The sequence below is a fragment of the Miniopterus schreibersii genome (assembly GCF_964146895.1).
Source record: "Miniopterus schreibersii genome assembly, chromosome: 2".
Taxonomy (NCBI): domain Eukaryota; kingdom Metazoa; phylum Chordata; class Mammalia; order Chiroptera; family Miniopteridae; genus Miniopterus; species Miniopterus schreibersii.
The window spans coordinates 67,428,130-67,444,873 of NC_138102.1; positions in this window are offsets into that span (position 1 = coordinate 67,428,130).

A 16,744-nucleotide genomic window follows, 5' to 3' on the forward strand; every position below is an offset into this window, starting at 1 on the left:
TTAGTCTTTCCATTCAGTTCAGGGGCCTTGCAAAACAAATTTTAAATGTTTTATTTTGCTTTTCTATAATCAGACACTGTTTAAAGAAAAAGAAATGATTACCACTCAATTTGTTGCTATCAATGAGTAAACAATTACAATATTTACTTAAGCAGCATCCATTCTATGTTCTTATATAATTTATATTTTAGAACGTTCTTACATGAAAATAATGAAATGGGAAAATAATGTCATCATTTTATTGTCTTACCATTCAATGACCCCAGGTGTGCTCACTGTTGTGAAAGACTAGAGACCCAATAGTTTTCTTCTTCATCTATTTAAAATTAACAACTTGTGTGATTCTGAATTAAGCCATGTAAATTTTCCCATTTCTCAGTGACTATAAATAGATTTAATACACACAAAAACAAAAGAGTATATGATAATGCTATTAGATAGACTTACTTACCTGAACAGTTTTTTGAGATGCTAAATGATTTGGTTTAGTTACCACTTTCAGAGAACCTTTCCATGCTGATAAATGAGTTAAATAAGACAATTTAATAATGTAAATTTTAGATCAGCATTAAATTATGTTTTGTACAAAAATATTAAGGGAAAGTTTAAATTTTTAAAGATAATATTTTATTTTATTTTTTTCCATGACAATTTATTCCTCGATGTCCTCTTCTATCTCCACCCTCACCCCCCACAGTCACCACACTGTTGTCCATAACCATGAGTTCTCTCTTTTTTTTTCTTTTTTGCTCAATCCCTCTGTTTCTCCCTGACCCTTAAAGTGCCTCTCTCTCTCTCTCTCTATATATATATATGTATATATTTATATAACTATAAATGTTTCTAGGTAAATACAAAAAGCTACCCATGTCTTTCTCATGTCTTCAACTTTAATCTATTGCCACATAGATCACTCTAACTTCCTCAACTTGCTGATCTGTAATTCATAGCCCATTAGTGAGAAATAAGGACATCACCATCTGTCATTCGTTTACTTAATTGTTCAAATGAAGTAGATATCTATACTATAATATATAAGTATCAGAATTGTGAATTTATGTCTCCATGGGTAACAATTTTTACAACTATACTGCTGCGCTGTGTGTTGCTCCTTTGCACTTGGTCTTATAGATCCCACCCATTTCCAGGTAACTTAGATCAGCATCTTTCCTCCCATCCCTTTCACAATGGTTGTTTCATACATTTGTGATACAATTAGATTCTTCTGTCACAGTTTGCACTCTTTCCTCTGGTCTTCGGCCTCCTAAATGATTTTAAAACATTTGTATGCATTAGAATTCATTTTTGTGATGTAAAGTTGCACAAGTTTTGTCAAATACATAATATCATATATACATGATTGCAGTGCCATGGAGTATTTTCAGCACCTTATTAATCTTCGTACTGCTCTTAGTAAGTTCTCCTTATGTTCCCAAACCTCTGCTAACCACTGATTTTTTTAACTGTCTCTATAGATTTATTTTTTCCAGAATGCCACATAATAAGAATCACAAACTATATAAGCTTTTTAGTCTGGCATCCTTCCTTTAGCAAGATGCATTTAAGTTTCCTTCAATTTTTCCATAGCTTAATCACTTATTTCTTTTTATTGGTGAATGATATTGTGTTGCATAGATGTACCATAGTTTATTTATCTGTTCACCTATAAATGTCGTAAAAGACACCTTATTTTTTTCCAGGGTTTCATGATTAGGAATAAAGTGTTTATAAACATTTTTGTGCAGATTTTTGTTTGGACATAAGGTTTGAAATCTATTGAGCAAACCACTAGGAGCACAATTACTGGATCATATAGTAAGACATTGCTCAGCTTTGGAAGGAGCTGCTAAACTGTCTGCCAAAGTGGCTGTAAATTTTTCATTCCCAGCAAGAATGAAGGGGAGTTCTTGTTTCTGTAATTTCTTGCCAGAATTTGGTACTGTCAGATTTTTGGATTATAGTCGTTTTAGGAGTGTAGTGGCATCTTATTGTTAGGTTTAATGCACAATTCCAAAACGGCACATGATGTTGAGCATCTCTTCATATACTCATTTGCCATCTGTATATCTTGTTTGTGAAGTGTCTGTTCAGATCGTTTTTCCTTTTCCCCCACTTTTGTTGCTTATTTTTTATTGTTGATTTATAAGGATATCTTGTATATTTTTGTACAAATCTTTATATGTGTTTTGTAATTTTTTCTACCTTCAATGAGTAGTACTTTCCTTTCTTAAGAGTGTCTACATCAGAGCAGAGGTTTTCCATTTCAATAAACTCTCAAATCAATTATTTTTCCCCAGAATTTTTAACTTTGGTTTTGCATCTAAAAACACATCACCAAACCAAGAATCACAAGTTTTGGCTAGATATTTTCTAGGAGTTTTCTGGTGTTGTTCTATATTTAGTTTAAGCTGTACTTTGAGTTAATTTTTGTGAATGACTTATCTGTCTGTAGATTGATCTTTTGGTATGTAATGTCTAATTCTTTTTAGAACCATTTGTTGAAAAGGCTGTCATCTCTCCATTAAATTGCCTTTACTCCTTTTCTCAAATATCAGTTTATTATATTTTTATTCAACTTATAGGCTCCCTATATGTTTCACTAATTGACATATCTGTCCTTTTGTTAATACCATGATTTATTGATTATAATAGATTTATCATAAGTCTAAAAGTAAGGTAGTGTTAGTCCTCAAACATTGTTCTTTGTCAGTATTTTGTTTGTTATTTGGGGGATACTGCTTTTCCTTATAAACTTTAGAATTAGTTTGTAGATGCCTAAAATATAGTTTCCTTAAATTTTCATTGGAGTTGACTTGGACCTAGAAATCAATTTAAGAATAATTGCCATTTTAAAATATTGTTTTTCTATCTATGAATATTAAATTACTCCATTTATTTAGATGCTCTTTGATATCTTTCATCAAAGATTTTTTAAATTACTTCTATACAAATCTTGCATATATTTTGTTAGAGATATACCTATATGTTCTTTATTATTGTAATAGATGTACCATACTAACGCTAATGAAAAGATGCTGGTGTAGTGATCTTAATTTCAGACAGAGCTAACTTCAAAACAAAACCAAAAAAAATCAGGTTTAAAAAGATGCATTACAAAGTAATGAAGGATCAATTCTCTATGAGGGCAGAATTTTTTAGCCTATATTTTTTAATGGTAGGCTGGCTTTTCATTAGAAAGTATCACAGATAGTATTCTGGTGCACTAATGTAGCATATGCAGAATTACCCAAAGATGGCTAATTATAAGAATTTAATTATTTTATTTATATCAAATTATTCTTCAAATAATTAATGTATTACTAAATAATATTGTGTGGTTCTAACTTGAAAAGATCTTTGGTGTAATAAACAGGAAACAGGATAAAATTCTAATGACTTCAGACCTTGCTCATTGAATAAGCAAAACTTATATATAATTACCAGCTTTTAAATGTTATACAGTACCTAATTAGATTGTAGTTAAAAGTAATTTCAAAATATATTTATATTTTTATATTTTTATCTAAAATTAATCTTTGTGAAAATTCAATGAGGTGAAATAAGTCTTCTTAAGACATTATCTGATACTAGAAGATTAAAAAATTATTTGAAAGAAACTGAATGAATGATAAAAAAAATGAATGATGTTTGGTTTCAGATGTAAGTTGCTTTTCTTTTAGCTTTTTGGACCACAATTTATGAAGATTATTATGGATACAACCAGATTCATTGAGAAGCACACTTAGTTGTTCGTATACTTCTCCTTCACTGGTCTTAAATATAGGGAATACTATTAAAATGGTGATAAAATATTCAATAAGTAGAAAAATACAGTGAAAGAATGTGTTAGAACAGGCTTTCTTCAAACCAGGAAAGTTAGAAAAGTTTAATATCAACGTTGACAAAAAAGACAAATCTAATTACAATGAAAGAGTAAGGAAAATATTTTATTAAAAAAAAGAAAATCAAGGGTAAAAAATCTTGGAATGCAGAAAGCTTGGAACAAAAACATGGTTAAGAAAATATACTAGCTACCTTTTTTGCCCAAAATTGTATCTACAATTATAATTAGATTGAGCGGTGGTGATCATTTTGATACCAAATGAATATAAAAACATTTAATTTTTTTCCTATTATGTCTGTTGTTTATTTCACAATGTAAACTTGAGGACTATCAGAGAAACTTCTAAGTTTGGAAACAAGGAGGTACATGTTGACCAGCTCCACCTGAAAGAAAGCAAAACACATTGTTCTCAAATTGAGTCACTATCTTGCATTTCACAGAATGAATCTTCAGTGAAGGGCTTGGATTGTTTCCTGCATACCCAGTAGAGAATAATGCATTTAAAGTGACAAAGGGATGCACACAATGAAGGTTCCTTTGCTCCCACACAATGAGTACAAAGAGTCCTGTGTAAGAGATTCAGGTCACAATGAAAAAATGAAGAGCCCTACAAAAGGTAGCTTAAATTGAGCTCTTTGCTTTCTTATAAATGAGTCTGGAAAAGTTACCAAATTATTACTGCTTTTATAAGGCAATATCTGTTTGAATGGTGTGGCTGAAATTGGAGTGAGAATAAAAGAGCCTAGTCTCATCAGTAATGCAAAGGCTGTGGATGCTGATTTCTTTCTAGTGTTGTCCAAGTATTTTCAAGGTTTTTTGCACTTTTGTTGATCTACCTAGAAAACTCTTTGATATCTTACTCAATAGGGACACCTGAAGGATTCATTATTTTGACTAGGCCAATAAAAAACATGATCTTTATACTTTTTATTTAACTCTAAAAATAATAAAGTAGATTATGTAATATAAAAATCATTAAATAATTCTTCAAACTTTATAATTATGTAGAAGAGCAGAAAAATTATCACTGACTTTTAATCCTGCATTTGACTTCATTTTTTCCCTTGACTTTTGACTTTAAAAAAAAAAAATCTGATAATTTAATAATTATCTCCCTTATAAGATTTAAATTATTCATAAGACATAGCATGGCAATTTAACAATAAAGCTTTTTTAGTAATTTAAATTTGGCGGTCATACAATAAAACAAATACTTAAAACCTTAATGATACTTTTTGTTTCATTTTCTTCATTTTCGGCTAAGTTATATTATTAATATTATTAGATGATTCTCATTGTATATATTGGTCAACAGGTGTTTTTTTTTAAAGGATTTTCTGAAATTCAGCCCCATGTGATTCCTGGATGAGAATAATTGCTTACTTTGTGAGAAATATTGATCTGCTTTTTTTATTCTTTTCTTAAAAAAAATCGGTGTTATCTATCTGAACTTCTTTAGTCTATAAACGTTAAAGGACGTCTTCACCTTCCTGAAGTAGTTCAAAGACCTGGAAATGAAATGTAGGTTACTTGGTATCACCAAGTGAGACACTAGAATTATACTGGCTCCAGGCAAGTGAGAGAATAAGTTTGCCTTAAGCATATGTACCAATCTAGTCTTACATCCAGTTGCCAGTGGTTCACTCTCTTTTGACAAAATGTCTATGTAAATCTTCCAGGAATACAGACTCTTTGGATTAAGGTCAGAATCCAGACTTTTCACTGAAGACCAGAGATGTAATTAATAAAAACTGAAAGCTACATCAGGAATGTATATATAAAAGATACATGGGGAGGGAAGATATTAGAATCATGACACAAAATGATTAACTAGCTCTTTAAATAAATTGCTCAGGATACATTTATACTAAAAATTATTTTATGAAAAATATTATCTTAATTCCCCAAATTCACATTTTAAATTTAAAATGTTTTCTGTTAGTTCCAGAAACTTACTACTCTTTCAGACTTAGGAAAAAACATTCATTGTCTACAGAGAAATTTCTAGGAAAATATAATAAATGAAAAATATGTAATGCAGTCCTTAATAGGGCATACATTTGATTTAAAAATAAAAGTATCACAAATGGAAATAAATACCAAATGCCAATTTCCGGTTAGTATTTTTAAGGAACCCCAGTGTTTAGTATTACACATTTTGTTGATCACATTTTGATATAATAAATGTATACATGTTGAACCTTTTCTAATTTATTCTCTTTTAAAATTGTCTTATTTGGAAGAGTGATGTTCTAAGTAATGAAATTATTGTATCAGTTAATAGTCATTAATCAAAATTTTGACATTATTCCCAGAAATTCTATTATTAGTGTTAATTCTTCCAGTAACTATGAAGATAATATACATACAGTTATTGGAATAAAATAGTTTGTAAACACTCTAAGGATAAAGATAACAAAAGCAAGAAACAAAAAAATAAACATATTTCTATAAAATCAAAGCAAAGATTCTTCATTATTTTTCAATAGACAAAAGAGAAATAACAAAAGAAAAATAAGCTCACTGATAGAGGCAAAAACTTGAATTTCAAAACATAATTTTAATCATTCTATTATTGGCACAATAGATAATTTTTATAAAAATTAACACATTATATTATTTAAATTCCATTTTCAAATGAATGCAATGACTGGTTTACCTTAAATGTGTCAAAATATTAAGAAAGATTGTTTGGAAAAACAGAGGAAAAAGTAAATGAAGGTATAGCAATACATTAAAAATTATATCAGCATGTGGGAAAATTCCCAAAGTAGGCTAATACGCTGACTGTTGGAAAACAACTTATAGCCTATCTGTATTGAATAAGAATTTGTTAATCTTACATCTATTCAAGCTGTGAAAAGCAAGAGTATGTTTGTTGGACAAAAATTAATCCCTTAGCGATTCAATTATTATTTATTTATATAGTAAGACTCCATGATGTATTATCAATGGCCTCAGTCTTGGACTTGTGTTAAATGTTTTCAATTTTTATTTGCATTAATTTCTTCTCCAATAATAGAAAAAAATACCATTCTATTATTTGACCTTTTCTAGTTTTCTCCTAACTACTTTTACTTTAAATTTTCTGAAAATAAATCTAAACCTCTTTTCTTCAATTTATTATGTTACTATATAAACCAAACTTAGGTTTCTATGACTGCTTCCAATCTGCTCTTTTACTCCATAAGTCTCTTAATTTCTGAAGACCACATTTCTTATTAATAACATTGCTTTGTGTGTTAATATCCTTAAAATAAAAAAGGTTATTCCTAACAAACTAATAAAGCTAATAAGCATATTTTCTTGACTCTACTGGCAGTTATATATAAAAACATTAAAGATATACCATCTGTTCTGATGATGAAAACCAAACCTATAATTTAAGATATAGCATAGTTAAACATAACTATGAAGAGAAGACAAAGCTAGGGAATTAAAAAACAATAGCTACAAGGTTTAGTCTATTTTTAATAAAATTTTATAAGCTCTACTTACCAAACTGAAATATTTTTTTTAATTATCTATTTTAATTTGCCTACATGTAAAGCTTCTGTACAAATTTAAAATCTATTTATCTATTAAATGAGATGTTGAAAGATGACTCTCTCTCTCTCTATACACACACACACACACACACACACAGAGATAAACATATTTGATTGCATTAACATAAATTTAAAGTGAGTTTGTCACCATTAAATAAATAGCAATATTCATTTTACGTTCTGGAAATATGAAAATATATATTTTCTCTTGAAAAACACTTTGAAATGCAAGATGAACCAGAATACCTTTCAATCCATACTGTATTTTATAAAACAAATAAAATACTAATGAAATAGTAATGAACCAGAAATGAAGAAGGAATTGCATATTGTAAGATTTGCCTTAGCAGGTTTGGCTCAGTGGTTAGAGCATCAGCCTGTAGACTGAAGGGTCCTGGTTCAATTCTGGCTAAGGGCACCTGCCTTGGTTGCAGGCTTGGTCCCTGGCACTGGTTGGGGTGCATGCGGGAGGTGACCAATCAATGTGTCTCTCTCATATCGATTCTCTTTCTCTCTGCCTCTCCCTTCCACCCTCTCTGAATAGAATGGAAAAAAAATTCTCAGGTGATGATGAAAATATATATATTATAAGATTTTGCAGCCCTGTTAACCTAGATATTTAATTTTAAACACACTTCTAGGACACATAGTATGTAATAGGCAAAGTCACTGTGGAACAGCACTTCAAATGTAATGTGTGGACATAGAAATGTAAATAAAAAAGATATTTAAGTAAAAATTAGTAAATTATAAGAAAGATCTAAGGAAAACACACAGAATTCCATACAGGAGGAAAAAATCAAAAACACATGGTATTTTGAAAAAGAAGATAGATTGTACATCAAAAGCAAGTATCATAAAACAAGGTTGAGATAATGAGGAAGATGCTGCAATTAAGAAAAAATTACCTAAGTACTAACAAGCTATGGTACAATTACACAATGGAATATTACAAAGCTATAAAAAAGAAAAATTTACGCTTTGCGACAGCGTGGATAGACCTGGAGAGCTTTATGCTAAGTGAAATAAGCCAGTCAGAGAAAGACAAGCACCATATGATTCCACTCATATGTGGAATCTAATGAACAAAATGAATGAACAAGCAAAATAGAAACAGCCTCATAGATAAAGAGCAGGCAGAAGACTTGGGTGGTGGTGGGGTGTTGCAGGGGTGGGAGGAATTGAGCAAAAATGAAACAAAAGAGAAATAACTCATGGACATGGACAACAGTGTGGTGACTGCAAGGGTTAGGGGAGTGGGTGGAGGTGGGAGATGGTTTAGGGGGGGTAAATGGTGATGGGAAAAAATAAAATAAAATAAAAAAATAAAATAAAAAATAAAATAAAGAAAAAATTATCCAAGAACTCTGTCAAAATTTTAGAAGATGTGGTTTTTCAAATTAATTTAATTCAGCATGTTAAGGATGGGATAAATAAAAATGAAACATTACCTAGATGTTTTGTAAAAAATCTGCACTGAAGGTCAGATTTTTAAAATAATGGCAGAGATCTTTAAAATAATGGCAAAGAAAAGACAGAGCATCTATAAGTATTAAAACTGCGATTGATAACAGACTTCCCAACAGAAAAACATAAGTTATAGGATAATAGAATGAAGGTATATAACCTTCAAACTAGGAAATAACCAACATATTTATTAATAACCAATGATACATTCTTGCTGAAACAACTACTGTAGGTATAGGATATCCTCCAGGAATAAAATAATAACAATCTGGAAAAAAGCAGTGATATATATAAGAGAAAACCTGAGCAACTAAGTTGGTGAACATATGTATAAACTGGAATAAACATCCATTAAAAATAATATTGTGTAAATGTCCCATAGCTCTTTCATCCACGCATTTGCTGATGCGCACTTGGGCTATTTCCAGACCTTGGTTATTGTAAATAATACTGCTGTGAACTTAGAGGTTCATATATTGTTTCTGATTGGTGTTTCAGGGTTCTTGGGGTATATTCCCAGAAGTGGGAATGCTGAGTCAAAAGGCAGCTCCATTTTTAATGTTTTGAGGAGACTCTATATTGTTTTACACAGTGGCTGTGATACCATTGTAATTAGCTTATTATTAATAATAGAAAAGAGCAAAGGGAAGGCCAGATATTATAAGCATATCATTTAGACAGCTTCACCAGGAAGCTACAACTTTATACTCCCCACAGGTCCAACAAAGGGGAGATAGATGCATGCCCAGTAAATCTGGAATGACTAGAGAAGGTGCTTGCTCTCAGTCACACCTGGGAACATAGGTCATTGGCTAGAATGGGTATTATGTCCTCTGCAAGGGAGCAAATTAGGATATTTAATCCCCTGAAAAAAGTACACTCTCTTGTGCTCTTACTGCTCATGGGACTCTGGGGACTTGTGTAACTCTGGCTCCCCTTGCATTTGCCCACATGACCCACAACCACGCAAACCCCACACACAATGGACTGCAGCTGGCCTGATGCTGTACTGAACCCTACTTCATCATGGAAAGGAAACTCTGGGCACTGGCTTTACTTTTAGCTCTACTAAAACCCCAGCTACATTTTTTCCATGAGTGGGTTAAGGGAAATGGGACTTTAGAAACACAGATATATAATTCCACGCAAATAAAAATCACTCATTCTCCCATGCAAGTCTCAGAAAATTATTTCTCTTAAGATAATGTAAGTACTCCACCTCCAACACCCAATGGGAAAAAGGACACCCCCCCACACACTTTGTCTGGTAACATCTGCCACAAACTACTGTTTCTTCTTACATAAGATGTTATTTTCCTTAGTTGGTTCGTGTTTAATTCTGAGTGTTGAAATACTGAGAGTTCCCCAGGTGGTGAAAGGTAAAGGTGTTTTTAGTGAATGGTGTGCAGGAAACAGCTGTTAGCAGACTGTAAGAGCTGATTATTAATTTTTCAAGAATTTTGAAAACTAGTTATTAAACACAGATTTTATTAAAAACTAAATTCTTTAAACATAAAATTATATTAACCATAATTAAAAGGCAATAAATACACAAAACTCATCATTTTCTAATTATTCTACTCTATTTTATTATTTATGCTTCTCAGGTTATTTACATATATTATATCTCTATGGTGGAAATACTGTATAATGGTGTGTTACTGTGAATCTTTCCAACTTTGCAATCAGTGATATGTCAGTAACTTGAAATTGGCTATGTTGAGAGCATTTACGCCATGGAAACTGGCAGGTTCTACAGGGCTAGGCTTGATTTATTGGTTTATTGATTGTCTAGACATAAGAAAGTGATGCAGCAAATGTTATAGATACAATTATTTGGCAAAAATCAACTAAAACATTCTCTGAGAACCAACTTGCTATATAAATTTACAATAAAGAATACTGTATATTTTATTATCATTCAAAAAAGTAATTAAAGTCATAGAGCAAACAAATACACATCTGACGAGTAATTGGCAAATTCTAGCATTTTTGTGTGTATATGTGTAAATAAAATAATGAAAATAAATATTAAAAACTGAAAAATATTAAATTTAGAAAAGACAAAACTAATTTACAGTTTGAAGTTACACATCGGGATTAGAGGAGTTTTACATTGGTAAAAATTTAAAAATAACAAAAATCGCTAAATGTCAAAGCCTCTGTGGTAGAATTAAAAAAAAATGCTGCGAGTTTTTTAGAGATCAATACATACATGAGGATATAAAAATTTTAAATCAATAATTCAAGCATTAAATTCAAGAAGATAAATAATATACTAAACCCAAATAAGGGCAAACACACCTTAGTTCTGTGATAGACTAACCCTATAGAAACTCATAATTTAGGATGAAAAAACAGTGTGTAAATAAATAATAGGGAAAAAATGAAATATAGATATAGTGGACAGTTATTTTAAAAAGACAGTGTAGGCCTGGCACTGTGGCTCAGTCGGTTGGGGCATCATCCAGTACAACTAAAAGTGGTGGGTTTCATTCTTAGTCATAGCACGTACCCAGGTTCAGGTTCAGGCCCTATTTGGAGTGCATGAGAGGGGCAACTGATTGATGTTTTTCTCTCACATCAATATTTTTTTTCTCTCTCTCCCTTTCTCTCTTTAAAATCAATTAAAAAAAAGACAATGTAGAAAGTAAGAATATTTTAATGTGATAGCGTTAAATAAATGAATAATTTTCTAGGAAAATATGACAACAAAACTAATATTTTTTGAAATCTAAAAACATGCATAAACTTTCATTATCAATCATTAAAATCTTCCTACTTATTAAATGCAAAAACATGTCAGGAAATCACTTCTAGATATTTTTAAAGGTGGTTAATCCTTATATTTAAAGAAGATGCAGTTTTATTTTTGACAATATTCTAAAGAATTCTAAGGAATCAAAAAAACATTCAAAATCACATTTTAATGACACAATATTCATAGAACAAATCAAAATAAAAACATGGAAAGAGTACTTTGTGCGTCAACACACCATGAACAATTTGGATTTATTTCAGAAAGGTAGAAATTATTTATATATACAGGGTGGGCAAAAGTGGGTTTACTGTTGTGAGTATGTGAAGCACAGAGTTCATTCATGTATTATTATTTATTAATTATCATATAATTTATCATATGAACAACTGTAAATCTCTTTTTGCCCATGTATATTGGGCTTTATATGTGTATATATATCCATTTGTAAATTTATATTTTTTGGATCGTATGACAGATAGAAAAAAATTCTAAATATATTAAAATGTAAGTATAACAAAGAAAATTATTTTAATAGAAATGTAGAATATATACTTTTTTATTTAAAAATAAATATATATTTTTTACTACACACAAGCACAAACAAATCATTCAATGAAATACACATCTTAACATTCTATACAGCAATATTATAAAATTAAAGCTGAAGATCAGGCAGAGTCAATGTTTTTGCAAAAATATGCAATCACAAAAATATTAACGATGCTATAGATTATAAAATTTCAATAATCAAGTAACACCATGCACATTGCAGTTGAAATATATTCATTGAATTGGAACAGGCAATTTACAAAAGTGGAATTTCAAATTGCTAGTGTATACAAGAGAATCCAAATATTTAAAAATGTAAGTTTTACACCTACGAGATTGACAAAAATTAATAAGTTATGACATTAATAGTTAGTGATTACTGTTGAGAATGTCAACTGTTACTTATACTTAGAGAGCAATTTGGCAGTACATTCATGCACCACATAGTGAAGTTTCAGACAACAACAAACGGGGTATGTTAGTGGTCCCATAAGATTATTATGGAGCTGAAAGATTCCTGTAACCAGTGACGTCATAGCAGTCATAATGTCATGGCACAACACATTACTCTTGGGTTTGTGGTGACACTGGTATAAACAAAAGAAATGTACTATTAGTCGTATAAAAGTATAGCACATATAATTACATATAGTTCATGACACTTGATAATGGTAATAAACAACTATATTGCTGGTTTATGTATTTACTGTGCAATATGTTTTATCATTCTTTTAGAGTTTTACTTTTGCTACTTATCAAAAAAAAAAAAAGTTTGCTGTAAAACAGCGCTGTATTATTACAGGAGCATCCTCAAACATAACTTGATTACCACAAGTCTTGATTGAGTCATTTTCTCTTGTGCTTTATTTAATCTTGTATTGTTCTGTTCGTCATGACCCCTAAGGGTGCAAATTCCACTGCCAATATTTCCAATAAGAGGCCACATTACAAGAAATTTTCCTGGGACTAAATTAAGAGTGATTAAGGATGATTGGGGTGGAAAATCAGTGATAGTTATTACTTGCCGGTCAGGCATGCCCCATTCCACCATAGCTACAATCTTGAAATAAGGAACAAAGTGATGGAAAACATTAAAGAATCTATTTTATTGAAGGCAATGAGACTAACACGAATCTGAGGTGGTTTTTTATCAGATATGAGAAACTTCTAATGATCTGGATCGAAAACCAGACACAGAAGCATTTCCTTCTCAGCACTATGATGCTTATGGCTAAAGCAAAAAAAGTTTGTTGGCTATGTTGAATTTACTGCTAGTTTTGGGTAGTTTAAACAATTAAAGGTTGCTATTCATTAGATAATCAGAAAGTGGGTAGTAAGTTTATGCACGCTGATGTGAAGGCAGCTAAATAATTTTTGGAAACCCTAACTAAGCTGAATGTGGAAGAAATATACTTGTCAGAGCAAATATTCAATATGGATGACACTCCCTATACTGGAGTCAGGTGCTTGAAAGGATTTTCTTCAATAAGGAGGCAAAATCAGTGCCAGGTTTCAAGGCATCTAAAGGCAGGATAACAGCCATGCTTGGGGGCAGTGTTGCAGGCTATAGATTGAAAATGTGACCTGGCGCAGTGAGAACCCCAGCACCTTCAAGCATATTAACAAGCAGACACTGCCAGTGCACTGCAGGAGAAATAAGAAAACATGGATAATGCAGCTCCTCTTCCAAGGAGCCCTCCTGAATTGCAATGCCAGGGAAATAGAGAATAATATACTTTCAAAATTTGCTTATACCTGATAATGCTTCCAGACAATGTCCTTTTATTGGTGACTTTTATCTCATTATTGAAGTGATTTTTCTCATCAAAATACTACTTATTTGATCCAACCAATGGGTCAAGAAGTAATAGGAGTTACAGGGCCTACTTTCTGAAGAGGACCTTTGTCCTGGCTATTGCTGCAACCGAGAAAGACACGGAGAAAATACTCATGCCATTCTGGAAGAACCGCAACATCCATGACTGCATCAGGGATCTTGCTCGGACTTGGGGTTTTGTCACCAATGAGTGTATAACAGCATCTGGAAGCAGACACTCAAGAGGTTTGTCCATGACTTCAAAGGATTTGCCAAGGATGAAGATGTTTCAAAAATCAACAAGGCTGTGATTGAGACGACAAAGAACTTTAACCTTGAATTGCTTCTTAAAGTGGTTCCTGAGGAACTGACTAATAAAAGCGTTGTTGGAAAGGAAACAGGAATGCGTCACTTAAAAGGAGGCAAGAAAAAATGAACATGTAGGAGAAGAAAAAGAAGAATCCCCAGAAAATTTACATCGAAGGGGTTAGCAGAAGCTTTTGTAGATCTCCAAAAACTCTAGAAAGTTTGAAAACGTGAACCCCCAAAACAAAGGGTTCCCATTAACAGAGAGAAATGTTTGTGGTGCATTATCTGCATACAAGCAAACCTAAAATGAAACAGAAACTAATCAAGCAAATCACCATGAACATATTTTTTAAAAGAGTGACCCTTTTTTAAGAAGAGCCTCTGGCAAATCCTTCAGGAGGTATTCCAGAAAAAGGCATTGTTATCATAGGAGATGACAGCTCTATGCATGTTATTACCTCTGAAGACCTTTCAGGGTGACAAGACATGGCAGTGGAAGTTGGTGGTATTGAGCATCCTGACCCCTTGTAGGCCTAGGCCAAGTGTGTGGGTTTGTGTCTCAGTTTTTAATAAAGTAGTAAAGTTTTTAAAAAATTAAATAGATAAAAGCTTATAGAATAAATAAATAAGTAAATATTTTGTACAGCTGTACATTGTATATTTTAAGCTAAATGTTCTTACAAAAAGGTTGAAAGTTTAAAAAATTAAAAATTTTAGAAAGTAAAAAGTTACAGCAAGTTAAGATTACTACTGATTGAAGGAAACAATTATAAATTATGTGTAGCCTAAGTGTGCAGTGTTTATAAAGTCTGCAATAGTGTACCGTAATGTCCTAGGCCTTCACATTCACTCACTACTCACTCAGTGTCTCCCCAGAGCAACTTCTAGTCTTGCAAACCTCATTCGTAGAATTTACCTTGTACAGGTGTACCATTTTCATTTACTTATTATTCATTTTAATCCTTACCTGAGGATATATTTTCCATTGATTTTTAGAGACAGTGGAAGGGAGGGAGGGAGGGAAGGAGAGAAAGAGAAAGAGAGCAACATCAATGTGAAAGAGACACATCGATCAGTTGCCTCCCACATGTGTCCTGACAAGGCCAGGTATAGAACCAGCAACCCAGCTATGTGCCATTTACCAGGAATTGAACCCTCAACCTTTCAGTCTGTGGCCTGACTCTCCAACCACTGAACAACACCAGCCAAGGCCAGGTGTAGCATTTTTATATTTTATATCATATTTCACTGTACCTTTTCTATCTTTATATACATTTAAATACTCAAATTCTTACCATTGTGTTACAATTGCCTACAGCATTCAGTATAATAACATGCTATACGGCTTTGCAGCCTTGGAATAATAGGCTATAGCAAACAGCCTATGTGTATAGTATGTTATACTATCTAGGTTTGTGTATTATACGTTATGATGTTTGCATAATGTCAAAATCTCCTCATGCTGCTTTCCTTAGAATGCATTCTATTGTTAAGCAACACCTGATAGTATCTGAAAACTTAGATGATATTCATCTTATAAGGTGTATTAATTTTACATCTAATTATCCACACTGGAGAAATATATACAGATGGGGATTCATAACAGTGAGATTTGTATTGGTATAAGAAAAAGTGTGGATACAAATTTGTCCTTAGTATATGATGGCACACAAATGTTGTTTATTCATGCTTTTTTATGCTATATAATTTTTTGAGTCAGTGAAATACATCTATGTGTATCAATGCTAGTTGAATTTTATAATAATAATGTTGAATAATGAATAACATTTGTAACAGGCTATGAAGTATGATAGAGTGTGATAGAAATTTTATAAATTTTACAATACAGTAAACAGTAGCATATAGCATGGAAAGAAATTTTCATATTAAAAAGAGCACAGAAACATTAATCAGGAGCAGAAACTTGCACTTAAGAATAATAGTTACTTGTATTGGGAAGGGAAAGGGAGAGTCTCTAAGATTCATAACTTACCATAACAGTTCATAACTGTTCAGATGTAACTGAGAGGGCAAGAGAGCAAGAGAGAGCTTGTATTTGTCTGTTATATCTCTTGAGCTTTCTAGATATTTGATATATTTCACAATTTGGAAAAGTACTTAAGTATGATTACACACATTCTTCAGATTGCTATATTCTTTGGGTATGATTTTTGTACTCTTTTTTAAAATAAAAGAAAGAAAAACACTATCAAATCAAACCTATCAATAAACTTATTCTATGAGACAAAATGTGATATTGAGAGCATAAATTCCTAGACACAGGGATGTTAATATCAGAAGTCCAAAAAGCTCAACTTCAAAAATTTGCTTGAAACCTGCCACCCTTATCATGCCAAGATATCCTCGGAAACATTAAAATCACCTTGATATCAATTTACAGGAGCTAGTTAAATAAATTATGATATATCTAAATGATATAATACTGTGCA